Source organism: Cottoperca gobio, chromosome 12, assembly GCF_900634415.1.
Source record: "Cottoperca gobio chromosome 12, fCotGob3.1, whole genome shotgun sequence".
Lineage (NCBI taxonomy): Eukaryota > Metazoa > Chordata > Actinopteri > Perciformes > Bovichtidae > Cottoperca > Cottoperca gobio.
Window position 1 is genome coordinate 14,622,450 of NC_041366.1, and position 20,463 is coordinate 14,642,912.

Below are 20,463 nucleotides of genomic sequence, written 5' to 3' on the forward strand. Positions count from 1 at the left end.
TTCCCGCCTCCCACCGAGGATGTTGCAAGAAGGTATTACGAAGGCAGGAGTTGATGAAAGAAATGACAGGTGAGTGACAGATGCCTTGAGGAACACGAGGTGGGAGGGATGGGGGGAGGGGAGAAGCGTGCTAGCCGGGAAGGTTGCTGCGTAGTGCCACAGGTAAAGAGATGCCAGGGTGGAAGATTGACGCACCTTGATGTCACTGGCAGGCAGATGTGACACAGGTGAGGGGCAACGTCGGGGAACCTTCCAGGCTCCTCACAGCTGCTTCTTTGCTCCTGTGAGACAGATGCACAGAGAGGCAGCCTTCCACTGGAGACGAGGCAATCATGTGTGTTCATTTGCTCAAACATGCTCACTCTCTCACACTTTTATAAAGTCAAGGCAACACAACTCAAGAGGGAAAGGACACTTCTATGCTGTTCTTCTATGACTAGATTCATAACTTCAACCAAAGTCACTGGCTATTGAGCAGCTTCTACTACTTCTGTTCTTCCTTTACCCTCTTTACCTCCACAAGTCCATATCAGGTGCCTTAAGTAACCATTGACCGTGTCACTCTCCCCTCCCCTCTTAAATCTCTATTCTCTCCTCTTTCTACACCCATTGTAATTTAATTGTATGTCCATTTAACTCCAGATAACCCCAACATTAGCCATCTTCCTGAATTTACTAATGTGGAGCCATCAACCATCTGCTGGTGACCATGATGTGAGTGTTATGCTGTGTGGATAGGACAAGTAGTAGAAGTATTTCCTTTGGCTCCACAACATCTTGGTTTTGTTGACCAGTGAAAAAACAGGCCACATGTGAAAGATCCTTTACAATATGTAATGAGTTTATTAACAGTAAACATTATCATTGGTACAGCATATCTACAGTATATCAGAAATACGCTTATTCACTTTTTGTTAGATGAGAAGATTATTACAAGTCTCTTACGCTAAATAGGAAGCCACAGCCAGCAGCTGCTTAGCTTAGCTTAGCATAGAATAAAAACTGGAAACAGGGAAATATTTAGCCTACCTGCTTGATGATGGCAAAAATCATAATTACTATTACTTTGGTCGCATTTTGTACATTTTAAAGTTAAATGCATCAATCTAGGGCACTTTGAGAGTAAAACTAAGAGGATAAATCTACGAAGAAATTCTAAACAATTTTCCGTCCCGCAGTTGTGCCCTGGATTTATAACACAAGACAAAACAAGAGCATCATTGCGAAAAGAAATGTGACACACTATACCTATACATCTAATTTATTAACACGTTATATCTTTTTTTGTTTAATCCGTAAAAAGATTTGGGACTATTTCCTGGCCAGGTGCAGTGACTTCCTGTGTCCATGATGTCGCTGTGCCTGAGAAACAAAATAGTAGCGTCATATTTTAGCGGGGTATCAATTTTCTCATCTAACTCTCAACAAGACTATAATTTTTTTTTCCTGAAAGGTCAAAATATAGCTTTAAAACAAACTATGACCAATAGAACGCTACAGAAAACCTTTGTTGCACAGTGTAATGCCATTCAAAAACTATTACCATTACTGTCATCTTTGGACCAAAAGTATTAATTGAGTGACTCTAATTCAAAAAATTAAGTGTACCAGCCAAATATTAAATCAATGATCATTGATTTAAGAATTTACCATCTAAAGTGTAAACAGACAATTCAATAAATGATCCTGACTCAACTTCAAGAATGGCATCTAAAAACAATAATGCTTTTTCTCGATGCAGATGAAATATGAATTAATCAGAAGTATGATATTTTATTCAGGGAGCCTTAGTAGCGAGCAGGGCACCCATCTGTCTCTCATCTCTCTAGTCAGCCATGTCATGTGGGACTGAAGTGAAAGAGAAAGAGAGCCTCTCTGATTGCCTGCCACCCAGCTCTTTGCTGCTGCTCAGTGTCACTGCCACTCACCCGCTGTTCTGATGTGTTCGTTCCTCTCCACCTCCATTAACGTCATTCTTGGTCGACACACTCGCAAATGGAAAGGAGTACAGGCCTCCAAAATAGGGAAAAGGGAAAACACTTCATTTATGTTTCAGGTGTACATGGACACTTGAAAGGCAGAACAAGAGTGATATTTTTTTTTATTTCTTTAAGTAGGCTTGCATTAACGGAGATGTCTCTGAATTTCATCTTTGAAATGTTATTCTAGTACCCTGAGGAACAGGTCTATGACTAGAATTCTCCAGTTGTTATCCTAGCAGGCGGGCTTAGGCCCCACTGTCAGTGAATGGAGATGTTTCAAGCAGACTGAGTGACGAGGTGCATAAGAGGTCAGCATTCTAAAGGGGCTACCAATTGGATCATGACCCATGAGGGACAGATATGGGCAAGGGATTTAGCCTCAAAGGTCGCACTGGGGTCAAGGAGTGTCTTGCATTCCAGACTCCTAATCCTCTCTCTGCAGTCTGGAACGCCGGCCTTCACTACTACACACATGCATGCCCACACACACATGTGTACCTCTCACATACTCTGTGCTGAGTCTCTGTGCCCCTCACGCAAACGAGCGCAGGTTGTGGTGATAGATAAATTAATGCCTCCTGGCCCTAGGTGCTCCTCCTCCTCTTTGCCTTACGTAGAGAAAGCTTGGATTTTGGGTGCCCTCTCCACTCAGTTCCCTGACCTTCCACTTATCCACCCACCTCCTACCAGGCCATCGAGTTTCCCCCATGCTGAGACACCGGAGTGCCGGGGATGTGGGTAATTTTTCAGGGCAACCCAACCCCCACTTTTCATGCTTGTGTGTGTGTGTGTGTGTGTGTGTGTGTGTGTGTGTGTGTGTGTGTGTGTGTGTGTGTGTGTGTGTGTGTGCGTGTGTGTGTGTGTGTGTGTCAGCATGCAAGCATGTGTATGCACCAGGGGCTTTCTCCGGGAATCTCTCAGACTATGTCGCCAGTCCAAGCGGTCCCAGACAAGTCAGTGTCAGTGACTGCGTAAGCACTGCTCATGCTAGTAGCGATGAATTGAAGCGAGGGCATCCTGGTCACGGCAATCTGAGCCATCCATCAGCCCGAGATGACGCGCGTGCCACCCAACACCGTGCAGCATTTGTGCCCCCCTCCCCTAAACACTTATTCATTACATGCACAGGCATGGTATACAATGGAGACTATACACCCAAGATGATTTTGGAAGCTGAACCTGTTGACATTTGGACTGCAAATCCCACCACACACTGAAAACACGTAAACAAATAATAGTGGCAAAATTGCTCCATCTGTGGCATGGACTGCACGTAGCACAGAAGTTTGTGTGCAGCAAGGCACACCAGGCACCAGCCTCCTACTGTTTGTGTTGGAGTGGCCCTCATGTTGGGCCTTCAATTGCACCCCCCCTCACTTCCTATCCCACTACACTATACCAAACAGAGCCAAATAAAACACAGGCTAACATAATGTAGCAGCATGTCAGTGGTGGGCCCTGGAGCAAGGCTGAAACATAAACCGCTCTGTACCAGCCATTAGGACAAGAGTAAACGCAGCTACGATTTCTTCCTAGCCGTCCAGCCCTTATGTTGTCCAGCGCAGAGAGTGTGTGTGTGTGTGTGCGTGTGTGTGTGTGTGTGTGTGTGTGTGTGTGTGTGTGTGTGTGTGTGTGTGTGTGTGTGTGTGTGCCAGCAGCAGATTGAGTGATGTATCCTGTGTGGCTGTGGTGTGCTCAGTGGGCCAGAGAGAACTCCCAGCAGGGGACTACTTCTCCCTTGGCCCCTGGGCCACTGCACTTCATCAATCTCTCCACTGGGAAAGGCCTGCCACTGGATTGCAAGAGTTTCACACACACAATTGTGCTCACTCAGAAAGAGGAAGCAAAAGCAGACAAACCAAAGTATACAGACTCCGAGGAATATGGTGGAGTGTTTAGGAAATTCAACCAAACCACTCAGGATACATTTGTTTTTGTATTTTACTAACATTCATTTTCACAGATTTACATTGTCATTCTGAGCAACATCCATCATCATCAACATCCAGCATATAAGCATTTATCAAGATGTTATCTTGTAAGCATGTATTCATTGTTACCTGATTTTACTTAATATTAATCATATGTTTTAAATTAAATTGGTTATTAATATTTTTGGTTAGATGTTCTTTAACTTTCTTTGGAAAACTGTTCTAAAAAAATGCTCTACAAATCAGTTCACTTTAAGCAGGTTTGCATTGGAATGCCATTATTTGTACGAATTAGTAAACAATTTGTTGAACACAAATTGTCCTTAAGGCAAGAGAGACAGTAATCTCGTCATAAACAGACATCTGACAAGCTGACAAGCTACAAGGTAAATGTTAGATTACAACATGGGTAATCTTTAACATACCTACAATCTCCTTAGATTTAAACAAAAGACCATGAAGGCATATTTACATTTCTTTATAGACTGATGTGGTGTTAATTCTCCCTCAGTCGGACAGAGGGCCCGTGCTATGTGAAAGGGTGTGTTGGAGGAGATTTCTGGCGCTAGATCCCATAATTGTCTGGAATAACATTGATGAGGTGAGAGCTGATAGCTGCTGTGTTCAAGGACTAACTCTTCTCACGGTAAGATACACTTTTGTCTTTTGTCGGCACTGACAAAATCCCATCATATCCCGTCATGATTGTGGTGGTTACGTCCCACATGAGGGTAACACAATAAATTTAAAAGAATTAAGAGACATTTAAAATGCGTTCTGGTTTACCTGTCATCACTTATGTTACTATAGTCGGAGGAATCCTGTCTGTCTCGGAGTGGGGACCTAACTTCCTTTGCCTTGGAGTTAAAGGGAGGCACGAGCACACACAGGCAGATGTAAACACATATGCTCTGGCACAGTCCCTGACCTCCGAGTGCTGGGCGTACAGATTCAGCGAAGGTGAGAAATAGCTGGCCTCCTCTTGAGTTGATGTTGACTCCAAAACTTGAGAAACATTTAGGGAATTTCTCAAGGCTCAGCGGCAAGCGGGGATCGCTTCTCACTCGTTCACTGAGCCCTCTGCATTCCACACAGATAGATTTAGAAGCCATTTAATGCCAATGAAAGTCTTCTGGATCTGATTTAGAGATTGTGTATGATACACACTCTTGTCAAGAAGGCGGACGTTAACTAAAATGTATTTCTAAAGATTGTGTTTATAGCTGAACATAACATGATATGAAAGATAAATCTTGCATGGCAGAGTTTTTTCACTCATGTTTCCAAGCTAAGCAGCTTTTAGGAGTTGAATCATTGCTTTGTCAAGTCAAGAGGAAGCTGTGGAAGGAAAGACAGAAAGAATGAACGAGTAAAACAGAACAAGAGCCAGAGCGGGTGCGGAGAGTTGGTTTACAGTGCAATCAGCATTAAGGAAATTGGTTTGCACTAGAGCTGCAAGTGGAGAGAGGTGATTGATGCTAAGCTAGGCTAGCAGGAAGGAAGTGGAGAAATTAGCGGCAGGCCAGGGCACTGAGAGCTGTCAACTACTTCCTGGTCAATCTGGGGTGTGAAGTATGCCTCCACTGCCAGCCCTCATGTACTTGTGCTGGTTGTGCACAGGCACATACTCATTTGAAAATACTCTGCATACTGGGCAGGCATTTTGCAATAAGCATGAACTGTATATGTATAGCATTACATGGCCACTAATACCTGAGCACAACGTGACTCTTCCAAACTGAAACTTGAGTGCAATCTCTTGATTTAGGAGTGAGTTAAGACCAAGGAGGTATAATGTATGTTTGACAGCTGTTTGCACAAGCATGCTGGAAAGTGCACATACAAACACAGACTTAAATGAATGCAAATATGCTACCGTTAAACGCCAATTTTTTTACTATTTTCAATCACAAAGAGCACACTCCCCCTTTCTTGATCTCAGCTCACTTGCCTCTGCACACGAGCCTTCAACAGCACATCAAAACAACACAGCACAGTCTTCAGGGCACTGTGTCAAAACTTGGCTTCATGCATGCCAACAGTGCAGTCACGTCAAGCCCCTGACAATAGCAGTCGTAGCATACATGCAGTGTAATTAAGCAAGGCAACAGAGGACAGGCACAGAGGAGGAGAAGACACAGAGATGCCCTTGATACTTGGGTGTCGGCGCTGACAGCATTTCCTCTGACAGCTTCATCTCGTCGGCCACCACAGAAGCCCTTACGTCTCCTGACATGTGCTTTACTCATCCCTTCCTCGCTTCTCTGTTCCGTCAACATGACGGGAGAGAAGGCATGGTAGGAGGGAGGGTTGGAGATGGACGGAGGGATGTTATGATGGCCAGTGGTTGTTGGTATCAGCGGTCAAAAAAGGAGTACATGGACACACTTGTGTCATTCGCCTACAGTGGGGCTGAGAAAGGACATTTGTTAGTGTTGTGAAATGTTTTTTTTAAATAAACTAGGTACCTATATGATTTAAAATAGCCTTATATATCTTTACTGAAGTGTTTATAATGTTCATATATATATATATATATATATATATATATAAAGTTAATGGGATTGCTTTTTTTTTTTTTTTAATAGCAACATCTTGTGTGCTGGATAATCAACAAAACTAGCTTTAGGGGCTTTTTCTTCTGTAGAAAGTAGTTCCAAAGACTGTGACAGTAACTGGGACATTGATTCTGGACATGCTGATGTTGTTGGGGTTTTTTTTCTTCTAAATGTCATGTTTCAATGGCAGATCTTTCAGAAGCAGATCTCAAAACTTAAGGGTAAACAAGAAATATATATCTTTTCATAATTTGAGTGAGCTACACTGAAAGAGAGATGGTCATTTTACAGAGGCCCATCTTTTACAAAGCACTCCATTCCTCTCAGGCAGGATTGAGTTAACGTCCGTTCCCTCCCTCTCACCCTTTCATTTCTCCTCTGCCCCTCCCGTTTTTGCACTGACTTGCTGGCTTGATTTATCTGATGGAAGGAAATCTGCAGAGCGCTCTGGTGGTATCCCTATACTGTAACCTTTTCCCCCCACCAGATGTTCCTCTCTCAAAACACGGTAACGTTCATCCCGAAATCCCCATACAAACATATCAAGTGGTCGCTACATGTTGACGCGGCCCATGGCCGACAGAAGTGACAGGGACTGTGACACGAGTGTTGGGGGTTGGAAAGCAGACAAGGAAGAGAGACACAGACAGAAAGACAGAAAAACAGACGGACGGAGGTGTCAGACATATGCTCACGCCAGCTGATGACACCAGGATGACCTGGAGGAGTAAGGGGAGATTGGGGGCAGGAAGGGGTTGATAAATCCTACAAATGTTGTAATGGTTGATACTTTGAGTTCAGCAGTTTGCCTGGATCTGAGGGCCTGAACTGATTTATTGTATCCTTCCTTTTTACACAGAATTTTCCTTTTACATGCTTTTTTGATTCACTGCTAAGCATTCCAACAACGGGTGAAAACAGCTTTTGGTGAAGCCGCTCCAAGAAAGTTATGATCACAAATATGTAAGTTGTAGCTAATGTGCTGCATTAACTTAACGTGCTAATCGTCAATAATGGAATAAAAATGTAGTAAAAAGAAATGGCTTCAAGTCTTGGGTCAGGTTCAGCTCTGCACCAGTATATTATATATTATATATTAAATTGAATCAGGCCTGAAGGACACAGGCACAGGTCTAAATGATTTGCCCGTGCAAAAACGTACTCAGCACACTTCACACGTATTTGTGCGCGCGCGTGTGTACATATATCTGTGGATGTGTGTGTGTGTTTCTTTTATAAGAAAGGAACACACACGACACCAGTAAGAGAGAGAAGGAAAAGCGAGGGATGATGACAATCCGGATGATGATGATGGGGGGTAAGCTATGGCAAGACCCTGACAGCTTTGACCGCCTCAGCCAATATTTGTCACTTTCAGCGTGCATGAATTCTTGATTTGATGTGCCTTAATTGATTCAGCTCTGCCTGACACTGTCTATCTGCCCCCTCCTCACCCACTGCCCTCTTTTTTTCTCTTCCCGGCTTTCTGATTCTTTATCTCTCAATCTATCTAATATCACAGGGAATACAGAGTCTAGGCAGACTAAGATTAATGCATTGGAGGAGGAAGAGCAGCCAGCGATACTGCCCTCTCCGTGAACTCTTCCATGACACAATGAGCCCCAAATGGCAGACATGACGGAGGATCAAGTTCTTCAAAGTAATCCAGACAGAGATAAAACCCAACAGGCCCCTCGGATGATGAACGGGTTTTGTAACAGGGAAAAAGCCATCTTGTAGCGACCATGACACCTGGGCTTTGGCGCACAGGCGCAACACATGTCACATCATGTAGCTAAAGGAGGAAAAAGGAAAAGAGTCGTTCATGAGCTTGGTTGGATGTTCCGATTATAGGACTAGTGTAGTGCATATTGTGTCGCTTGTATTTAGTGTACTGGCAGTACTAAATTCACGAGATTTGTAGAGGGATTTTCTGCTTACAATACCTGTACTTTGCAATACAATCATGCAATAATGATGAACCTTCGTGCAGCTTTTCTTCATTCCGTTACCAATCTTTGTATGAATCATTTTTTCAGGTGTGTGGTTCCCATATTTGATTAAAATATCACTATGTGCCCTGTTACCATGGTGTTCCGAACAAGGTTAGCCATTCTACGTTTCTCACAATGTGTGTCTTTTTTCAGGCCTACATTGTTGTCGAGCACGTTAACCTTGGTTGTTCTCGAATAATCCATGCCCACTACAGAGAGAAACAAAGCCAAAATTGATTTCCTCTTCATTTATTGTTAATGTTAGAAGTATACAAGGTTTGAGTGGTTCCCACTAGAAGGGATGGCCTCCTCTTCTTCTTAACCTTGGACCAGATGAATAGTGAGGGAGTGAGGGGGACTGACAAAAACTTGTTTCATAAATACCCCTGTTTGTCCGTCTAGTGTGTGTGTGTGTGTGTGTGTGTGTGTGTGTGTGTGTGTGTGTGTGTGTGTGTGTGTGTGTGTGTGTGTGTGTCAGAGGGGGGTGGTGATGGTCAAAGACTATTTCAATGAAAAACGTGAAAAATGTTGAAAAATTGCAAAAACAAACGCCTTTGAATCAGTGGTGAGCATCACCTGGAGCACAAGGTACTTCAGAAAACTCCCCCACAACACCCAGCAATTGTCCATGTGTTGAAAACATTTTCTATAACTCCCTTTTGAACAGAGCGAAAAAGGCCTAGATGAGAGCTCCACCATACATGCAGAAACGGCACTAATAAATGTGAAGATGCTCGCATGCTTTTTACAGAAAGCATAATTCTACTTTATCTGCCGTTTCATGTTGGGTCCATTCAAGTATTGTGAGATACCTTTAATCTCAAGCCAACGTTCCCTGTTTTATGATGAGTTGTGGGTAACACTCAAGTGGAGAAACAGAAGGAGTAGTGCTTTCTTTACAATAAAGCACAGAAGACCCATGCTGAACCTGTCAGCTTGAAATTTAAATGCATACTTAATTGCTTTTAAAGTGGGTGCCACTGATATCCCGCCATGATGTTAAGGCTTCTTTGACGGGTGGTAAAAGCCTGAGAAAAACTTCTTTCAGGCAAAGATCGGGAAGGTGTATTAAAAAGAGCATCTTATGCTCCAGCCCCACTCCCCTACAACCCCCGCACATTATGTCGCTGTGCTGATGTCACATTGATTATGCTGATCGTAAACTGCCTTTGTTAGTCCCTCGCTCCCTCCCGTCAGTCATCCGTCTGCAGAGATGAGCAGAAGTCACACTAAAAGCCATCTTTTCCATGTTTTCTGCATTTTCAGGTCGTGCTGCAGATAACGGCAGTCCCACTGGAGGCCTAGGCGACTCCTCTTTTCCTTCGCACTCCAGTATATTAATTGCTTTTTAATGTTTCCATTCTCTCCTGAAAGTTGCTGCATACTAACAAATCAACAACAATAAGGTTCTTTTTGCTGTTGCGGGCCACAGCCAAGACTAAAAGGGTACAGTCACTGAATAATCCATGCATTGGAATGAAGGCTTCAAGCTGGTAACAGAGGAGTTGTAACAGGAGGCCATTTGGCTTTCTCTCTGCTTTGTCCCAAGTGTCCTTTGCTCCCAGCTGTGCGCATGTCGCAGAATGGGACTTTGGTGCGAGCGAGAATGGGAAGATGTAATACTGATCCAACAAATCCAGCTAAACCAACGAAGCATTGTGACATGCCCCTTCCCTCTTGAGCCACAACTTCAGGCAAAATTAGAGTTTTTAGCATTCATTATTAATCTACACAGTTATAAGGAATAGGCTCCCTGTCCTGCAGAGCCTTTTAGATGAAGTGAAACAATATATTATGCCCGAATCTCAGGGAAATAGATTGTAGCATATGCTGTTAAACATTACATTTTAAAGAAGAGGGGAATTTTTTTTTATATTTTGTAATAAACAGTCACTTTACACTGAAACATGTTTCGTGTGTTTAAACATTTTCAGACAACAACAAAAAAGTTTACGCCATATACAAATTTTGATCATTTTGGAATTGGGTTTTATTGTTTAATTTTGAAATAGATACACAAATGACAGAAGCAGTAGCTCCCCCTTATGCTGTATATGTGAAACTCAAAAAAATATACCAATTGTAGGATTAAGATAAAAGTAACAAATGATGTGATGAATTAATTTGTTGCAGGCTTAAGCAGCCCTTTCAAATCTCTGCTCAGTAGCCTGCAGCAGAAACGAGAGCTCTCACTGCTTAAGCTGTTAACCTACAACTTGCCACTGCCTGTAACTTGATTCTCGCTCCCAACATACAAGGGAAGCAGAGGCGGAGGTAATCAGAAGTATTTACAAATTTGTAATATGAAAGAGTTCATAACCGAACTACATGATTAGCAGACTTACTGTAACTAATGACATTGCACATTCAACTATGTCTGTGATTTGTTACGGATATTTTGTTCTTACTTTGCTGGTTCTACTGTACTTGCTGAAGTGTATTGCCCTAACACACAGTGGTAGATTATAGTTTGGGTGGTATGTTTTTTTTGTTCTTAATCTCTATTTTCCCTCAAATAATGAAAATATTCTTAAAACATACAGTAGCAGATAGAGAATCTGTCAGAAAAGAAAAAGTTATTAAAAATCAACAATGACATAATGGCTAAGAAAAGACACTTTGTTGTGAATCGTAGCACAAACCATGCTCATTGTACATTTGTAATCAATAGAATAATGCATACTCATGTAACATTTAACAACAACTCTGTATATATACGTATCTTTGAGCCTAGAAAATAAAAGTACAGTTTGTTTGGAAAGTAAGTTTGCGTATGCACACCCGAGCAGCAACAGCGCATTGAGTGAGGAACGCACGGGGTGCAAAGGGGGTCATCAGCGAGTGTTTGGAGCTTGAGTTACAGGGCCAGCATCTGCCATCCGGCCATCAGGCCCTCATATCCATCACTGGCCGATGGCGTGGTGCAGCCCGGCGTTTGTAAAAACACCCAGAGGAAATGGAGTCTCTGGGCCAGACAAGAATAAAATTAGCTTGATGACTAAGTTCCTCCTCAGGTCCCAGCGGGAATAGAACTCTGCCATTTGTTTTCATTACTTCCCTTGGCTGTAGATGGGAGGACGACGTGTGTTTGTGTGTGTGTGACTGTTTATGTGCATGTATGTTTAGAGTGGAGGTTGCATGTGTATGTCTGCTTCCATCCCCGCAAAAAAAAAGAAAAAAGAAAAGCTCTGCACAAAGACAGGCATTTCTGTCATTTCCAGTACTGTAAGCTTTTAATCAAACTTATCCACTCGTAAACACAGCACTTCGATTCCAAGAGTCCTTCCATGTATATTTGTGCTTGGTCTGTAGAGGTGACATTACTGTTTGGAATTGTTCCACCACTCCTCGTGGCATAAAATATTGGCTTTGGCCACTTTATTGCATTTGCTTCAGAATATCTAATAAACACGCAAAGGTTATAAAAATTGATTTGCTCGCAAATGTGTTTTCATTCATTCCCAGTGCTATGACCTAAGCCAACTTTCGCTGAACTAAATGTGCAACCACCTTATTTCTGGTGGTTTGTATTAATGTCAAAAGCATGATATACTTTGTCACTAAAGGCCAAAGATACAATTGTGTGAACAGAATCAATTGGGTTTCAAAAGATTACCTTAAATACTGTACATGTTAAATTAAAATGGATACTTTTGATAAAACATTATTTCTTTCTATGGTAAAAACTTGTATTTATACAATAAAACATACAATCACACTCCAACTGTAAACTTAAATTTAGCAATAGTAAATTCTGCCGTATCTATTTCCGTGAAGAAAGTTTTTAAATATCTAGTTTACATTTACATTTGAGATTCATGCATTTTTGCTGAGAAATACTTCCATTATTAACATTAATTGGAAACTAAACAGCAACATGTGCTATTTTAGTGTCCCTGTATGCTCACAATGCAAAAATAATTGACCTTGTTTGTACTAAAGCAGCGCAGAATAGAATCACAGAGAAAGCAAGGAAGTGGAAGCCCCTCTCTTTTGTAAACAGAGTGAAAAATCTCAACACCACAGAAGAAAATGTCCGTCATATTTACTATTGTCAAGCTGTGAGAGCACCTCTGAACTTCACCTACTTACAAATGCATTTCTCTGCTTTGAATACATTGTGTCTCGTTACTCTCTCTCTCTTTTACAAGCTCTCTCTCTCTCTCTCGCTCTCTCTCTCTCTCTCACACCCACACACACACCTCTCAGATTAGTTCCAGCTTTTACCCAGGGTGCCTGTTAGAACTGAAGTGAAGACATCTTGTACTTCTTTGAAGCATGTAGCATTAACACCTTTGCCCCCTGTGTAAACCCTGAGTACTGACCCACAGCGGAGAGTGAGAAGCACACAGCTCTTTGGGATGCAGGCAGCAGTATGTAACCCGCAGACCTGCGTGTAAATGTTACCAGAGCACTTTTCAGTCAAAACTCCTATAGGAAGGAAGGAATCAGGAAGGGGGATATTGGAGGCGATGGAGAAAATGAAAGTGTGTGGATGTGCATGTATACACGTGTGTGTTCTTTGGAGGCTGGTGAGGCAGAGGCCTTGAACCAAGTGTGAACAGAGAGATCCGCTCACACTCATTTTTCTTTTTTAGTTTAGTTGTTGCCTCTATTCATCTCTGTCTTCTTCACACGCAGGCAGAGTTTTTTTTTCTTAATGGGATCATTAAATGGCCATTTCACATAAATTACACATTTAAAAAAAGTTGTATTTAGACATTATTAACTGTTTGGGTTTTATTTGAACATTTTTAAAGATATTGCCAACAATCCAACACAATTGAGAAGTATTGTAAATTACATTTCATCCCAACACCTCGCTTTCAACATTTCATTGGAACTACTTCCTCCTGAAAACATGGTCTGTCCTGTGAAAACTATTTATAAATAAATAAATGAAATTCCATTCACATCTATAGATAAGAGTAGAAGCAAACATGTAAGGCATCTATGTACAGGAAACTACTTTTTGTTTCTTTGTAATTTATGTGAAATACCCCTTTAACAAGTCGTGTATTTCCGTGTTACGCGTCTTATCTGTAAAAAAAATAATAAACAGCTGCTTTTGCAAACTGCACACTGTGTCTCCTGACAGACATAAATAGAACTGGACACACAAAGTACAAAAATATGCGTATTCATGTAAACTGGCCATAGCACAATGAATTCAAATCTGCATTTATAGGAAGACAGAGAGAACGCAGATCACAGAAGAATTACATGACTTCCCAGAACCATTGTTGGCTGAAAGGGGGAAGTGATTTACTCTAATGTATCTCTGTGTTGTGTCCTTGTCCTCCCACGACTGGGCTGCACACCAACAGTTGGAGGTCCTGCAAAACATGGGTCAAGGCGAGTGTGTGTGTGTGTGTGTATGTGTGTATGTCAGACAACAAGAGAAAAAGAGAGCGAGACGGGGAAAGAGAGTTTGCCAGTGACAAGGAAGTCAAATAAAGGGAAGAAAAGCTCCATTTCCCCAGCTAAATGTACCCCTGGGAGGCGTAAGGGAGGGAGAGGGAGCAAGAAAGAGAGAAAGGTTATGAACCGACAATACTCCTGCAAGCCTCCAGATTTACTACTACCAAGCCCTGAGAGCTCTGCCATGCTTATTTCTACAGCCAGTTAAAACAAATTGCAGCCATGTTTCAATCACCCACATCCTCTTCTTGCTCATCTGCTCAGGCCGGGCTTTTGGCTGCCGTATTATTTTTCTCTCAGTTACTCCTGAATAAATACTTTCCTTTAGTGAGGCAATCTTCAGCCACTGGAAAGTCCCCACATGCTTAACATACATACACCCACACTCTCCACAACCCCAAGTGCTCTCTCCGCTCCCTTCTTTTCTTCTAATGTCAACTCAATCTGGGGCCTGGAGTGACGTAAAAAGGAAATGTTTTCAGAAACTGTCTGCGCTTTAGAGTTCGTTTATTTGCATTTCGTCATCGGTGTGCGACTTTTCTTCTGGGAAACTAAAAGATTTGCTTGTTCTTTACTATTATTTTTGTTAGAGTTATCTGCTACTCTTTTGCTGTTCCTAAAAAACAAACAAATACTGGGAAACATGACGTTACTTCCTTACTGAGTGAAATTCCTGACCTGCCGAGAGCACAAAAAATGAATAAATACTCTTTTGTATGTTTGATTGCAAGTTGTGGTAGAAAGCTTTCGTAACCGGATATGCTGTTTGATTTGGGTTCAAATGAGAGAGCGCAACGTCGGGCAGAAGGAGCGGCGTGGGGGTAGAGGATGGTTGGGGGCAGGTATGGGGTCACAAGAGTGTCTTTTTCATGTTGCAGATTAGAAGCAGATGTCGGTGGGATTACACGGCCAGTGTCATCACTCACCCCACAGCCCCACCTCCATCCATACACAGTACACGTACACGCGCACGCACACACACACACACACACACACACACACACACACACACACACACACACACACATACACACACACACATGCAGAGAGGGTTAGAAAAGATTCACATTGCTCTCAGCCGTCCACACAGCTACAGGGTGAGTAAGGAACCTCAGTGACTGATGTGATGCACTGTGCCACACATGAATTAGCTGATTTCAAGTTAAACCGAAGCAAACTGAATTCTTGACTGATTCTTGAACCATGGTTCCTGAACAAATCTTACAATTGAACGTATCCTTCAAATGATTCAATCAAATCAATTCAAACACATGAACAACCAGAAAAAGACAACACACAAACAAGCTGACACACACAGTTCCTTAAGGGAATACTGGAATGCATGTATTGTGAAGCAGCTGCTGGGAAGTGATAGTACATGGAACTGTTTAGCCAGCGAATACTATTGCTTCATAAAAGTTCATCTTAATCTAGATTGGTACATTTTTGTTGTCGTTTGCTAGTGGATCAGTTTGAAATATTGCCAGGGAGGAATGGTTTTCATTACAGCTCTGGCAAAGCATGAAAAAGTTCAAGCTTTTTTTTGTGTGCCTTTGGGAGTCTGGCATGAAGGACGGGAATCTAGTTCATGAATGAAAGAACCAAATACTCCCTGGATCAGTTTGTTTAATCCAACTGAACCAAACACTTGCTCCCTCGATTGCACAGTGGCATCGGTTATATTTGTCATGCAAGAACTCCAACTGTGAAAACAATTAGTTAAGATTAACACATAACGTAAACCATTTAAAAAATAAATGTTATTAAAGTGATGCATTTTCAGAAATGCCTATGGTCGTGCTTTATAGCGAAGTCATATCTGTGATGAAAATAATTCACAGCGTTTTATGAGGAGGTTAAAATTGACATTTTTAGAAATCTTGGATTATCAGATCTGTTTGGGCCTTCAAAATAAAAGCTTTTTATCTCGCTGCCTCAAAAAAGAATTAAATGCCGTAAAATGTGACATTTGGTGAACTCTGTTGTCATTATATATTACGATATATTAATGATAACAATAATGCTGGATCCCTCTCTAATGTCTCATCACCCCACCCCCACCCCACTGACCTCAGCGCCATGCACCTCCCAGGGCCTTGAAGTGGTCCTGGCCTTGAAGATAAATGATGTGAGTGAGGAACTGCTGTCTGCAGAGAGCTTATTGGAGCACCTCTGAAGATCCAAAGGGCCGATGGGGTCTAATCCTGAGATCACTGGAACCCTACATGTGTGTGTGCATGTGAACATCATATGTACAAATGTAAGGAAATGTGTATATAATGCCAATATGTGAACCAAGCCCCTGAGTATGGCACTAGCAGGCGTGATCTGCTTGGTCCTAGCTGCTTGATGTCAGCACAGTAGTGTTGGTACAGAAGACAGGAGCCTAGAGGCTCCATAAGAAATAGCTGTGAGGAGTGAAAAATGAAATCCACAGTGTTTATAGCTCCTGACAGAAACCACACTGGGGCTGTGAGTATGGTCACATTTGCTGAGAACATCACCACAACGCGCTATTTTGACCAGCTAGTGATGCCTGGAAGCCTTTTTTCTGATGGGGGTCAGAGGTCTTGCCTGAATGTCAGAGGTAACTGTGGATCAACTGTGACTATAGGCATTCAGAAAAGATTTGTGGTCATATGAATTTGGAAGCAGCTTTGCCGAGAGGAGAGAGGGTGCAATGTGTTCATTGTTGGGAGCGAGGGATTGAGACCTCGCGGAGAAAGTTAAACATGTGTATGATTTAAAATCACAATAAAATGAGAAATGTATAATGTAATCTGTGCAGACCATTAGCTCCAGCTAAGAGTCAGAATTGTCATCACGTCCATGTATGGTGTTAAAGGGTGCAATGATCTTCAATTCAGGGATGTCAGACTACAGTTGTTGAGGACCAACAACTTCAACTGACACAAAAAAATAAAAAGGTTAATTAAAGTATTAAAAAATATATATATATGTATACAGTCTAAGATGCGAAAAAAACCTAAACTAAAATGCAAATTCTTGAAATAAAGTTTTGTCGAAATACCAGGAGGATGACACAAAAGATTTTTAAAGTGGACATGATGTGTCATGTGTGTGTGTGTGTGTGTGTGTGTGTGTGTGTGTGTGTGTGTGTGTATGTGTGTGTGTGTGTGTGTGTGTGTGTGTGTGTTCTGAGATCACAGAGTGTGGACAGTCGAGGCTCCAGTCCAACGCTGTGAGGAGATTTGAAGGTGCTGCTGTTGTAGCAGACAGACTGGTGGAGATTATAGAACTTAAGATAGACAGACATTCAGAGAAGTTCAAAGACTGCAATACAGCAGTTTTTTTATGAGAGGATGTCTGAAGATTGCCGCCCACCGCAGCACTTAACAGGCATAACTGCGAGAAAAAAAATCCTTATCAACCTGCCATGCAGTCCCTTTTATACTGTTAAAAAAGTAAACACGTTAGTTAAGGTACTTTATTCCACAACAAATCAACCCATTTCATGACTTTTTGGTTTTATAGATTGCGTTTTTTTTCTTTCCCCCAAATCCTACTTATTGAAAGAACATGAAATAATCTCTCCCTTAGTAACGAAAGTTGCTCACACAACACTCGGAGAATAATAGAGACGTTATGGACATGAGACATAACTTAAACACTGTTTGTCGTGAATTATATTTAGATTCAAAGGGTAACTCTGTACCCTCTTATCTCCTCCACTACATGGTGACTGCATGCAAGTCTTGAGTGCTTTCTGAGAACAGTCCTAGAGCCCCGAGAGCCCACTCTTGAGTGACAATCTCCATGCTCTTGACCCAGCGGTACAGCATGTAGATAGCCTTAACTATGGTAACTGATGCACATAAGGGCCAAACTTATCTCTTAAAAACTCCTGTTGAAACTCACGGTGTACAGACAAATGTTCTGTTTTTCCAAGTGGTTTGTTTTGGTTACCAAGACACAGCCCCGGAAAAAACCATGTACAGAACATCATTTACAAAATGTACAAAGAACTGAAACAAACTGCTGAACACACGAATGGTTACTTGACAGCCACAGTTGTACCATTGGCAACAGCACCTTCGGGTGATGTTCAGCCTTCCACTATCATTTTAGGGGTGCAGGAGATCCAACTCTCAACTGCAAACATGTCAATCATGTGCATCTTGCAAGATTCAGGCATCATACATGCACATGTATCACACACACACAGAAAGGTGACACTATTTCTGATACATTATGCACATATTCATTGTGTTCTTGCATTTCTATATTTTTGACATCATTCCTTTTTGCATTTATGCAAGTTATTTATTCAAATGACAACTGCTCATCGGTCATATTTTCTGAATATGTCCAATTATTCTTTATTTTATTAACGTGTGCTCGCCACTTTACTTTGTATGTTTCACTTGTTCATTCTTGTCTTTGCTGTAACAATGTAAAAGTCCCTTTTGTGGGACTAATAAAGGAGTTCTGATTCTAATTAAATATATATTATATTGTGTGAACTGGCATCATCAACAGATTGAGGTTCACTTTGACAATTATTCTTAAATTATACCAGAATTAAATAAAAACTATTGTAGTTTGACATGGAGTAATGGCAAACCTGCAACCTGCCCTAACAGCAGTTATCATTGCAGCAAAATGCAGCTGAAGGCCATATATTCATGTTTAATTTCTCTTCATTGCCATGACCTGCACCCTATTGTGGATTTATATCCCAAATCTGCTCCCTCTGACCTACAATTAACCTTAATGAAATCAGGAAGACACACACTCTTTTGTGTTTCTATATGAGTCCTAAGTGTGCTTGTGTGTGCACATGCATGTATGTTTTTCCACATCCTCTTCATCCCCTCTCTTTTCCTTTTAGCTCCACCATGTTACTTTTCAGCAATTGAAATCAAGGTAATGACTGGGCAAGGAAAAAGAATGTTCTTTCAATAGATAATTAGGGAGATTGGTTTACCAGGGCCACTCAAAGCCTTTTCAAATGCAGGGTTGAGGCCAGGCCTTGTTGTCTGCTGAGCCCAAAAGGCTCCCAAGAGAGGCATTCGCCTTGGCTTCATTTCTCAGAGCAGGTGCCTGGCAGGTAGTCAATGGAGACGGCCAGTTGAGATATATAAGAGACCCATCCCCCTGGACACGGGGTCAACATCACAGGTCAGGGGTCATGAGCAGAGGTCACAAGGTCAATGTTTAGCACACAGGATTGGTTAGATGACTGGAAATGCAACCTGGACAGCCAGCTATCATTTCTATGACTGAATGTGTTCAGGAAAGGGAGGTACTACTGTTGTTGATTGACAGCTACCGTTTTTTTAAATCTCTATCTAAATATTTTATCTGGATTTAGCTTACAGCACACTAAATCAAGATAAAACACACTGAACAGGCTTCATCTGCCTAAACAAAATTATTCTCCAGCCAAAACAAACTAATTCCCGTTTGTTTCCAACAGTCAAGAAATGCCTCTGTTGCGTCTTGTAAATTCACTTTGTGTGTTTTAACAGAAAATAATAATAAAAATAATAATTTCTCTAAACGCTAACAAGCTGACGAAGTTTGAACTTTTTACCATCTTTTGTATAAACTATAGTGAGTTTAGAATTGATTGGTTCTTACCATCCTTGCTATTCCTATGGGTTTACTCATCATAACATCAGCTCTGACAGCTTCATTGGACTTTTATTATTTTACATTCGATGGGGACTCCCAGTTCACAAATATGCTTAGAATTCCTCCTCCCGACATGAGCGGTGCAGGATCAGAGGTCAGAGGTGATGTGCACTCTAATTTCTAATTAAATCTCAGTGTGGAAAAGTGATCTGTCATTGCCCATAGGCTACCATTGACAAGAGCTCAGCTACCATGGCTTCACACGTAAAGGGATAAACCCCCCCACCTTAATACCACTACCAGCCACCGACCCTGGACTCCAGCCATCTTGGGCTCCCTGGCTGCACCCCAAGGGAAACACTATATAAATGTCAATGTACTGAGAAGCTGCTACCGAAGGAGACGCCGCCATCATGCAAGGGAGAAGCACATGGAGTTCGGCATGGGGCCTTTTCCACTCTAGTGGTGGTTCCTGGAAATGCAGCAGTGATTTAGAGTCAGATCTTCTTACATAGCAGTGCACCTGAGCTTCTGTGATATGTAACAGAAGCTCTGTTGGGTTGGCAAAATGTGCACACCCAATCTCTGCTGGGTGTGCATGCACCCATACCCATGTAAGATGAATGATTACAGAAGGCACCACAGTATACAAAGAAACGTCAACCCAAACCCTGCGTTGTATACACTGTTCAGGTATCTACAACCAGCCATTAGCATTTGTGGCAATAAGCAGAGCAACATATCCAATATGCATAGCAATTTTTCTCACTCTAATCAAATAGAAAGCCTGTGAAGTAAATATCTATTTTCTTACAGCCTGGCTGTTTACAACATGGGGGAGCGGCTATATAAACAGTGTGTGGCAAATGAGGAATTTCTTTTAACGTATCGGCCTGGCCAGCATATGCTAGATATAGGAAACCCATAGCGTCATTTGCTCCATATCGGCTGCAGAGGTCAAAGGCTAGGGAAGGTCAAA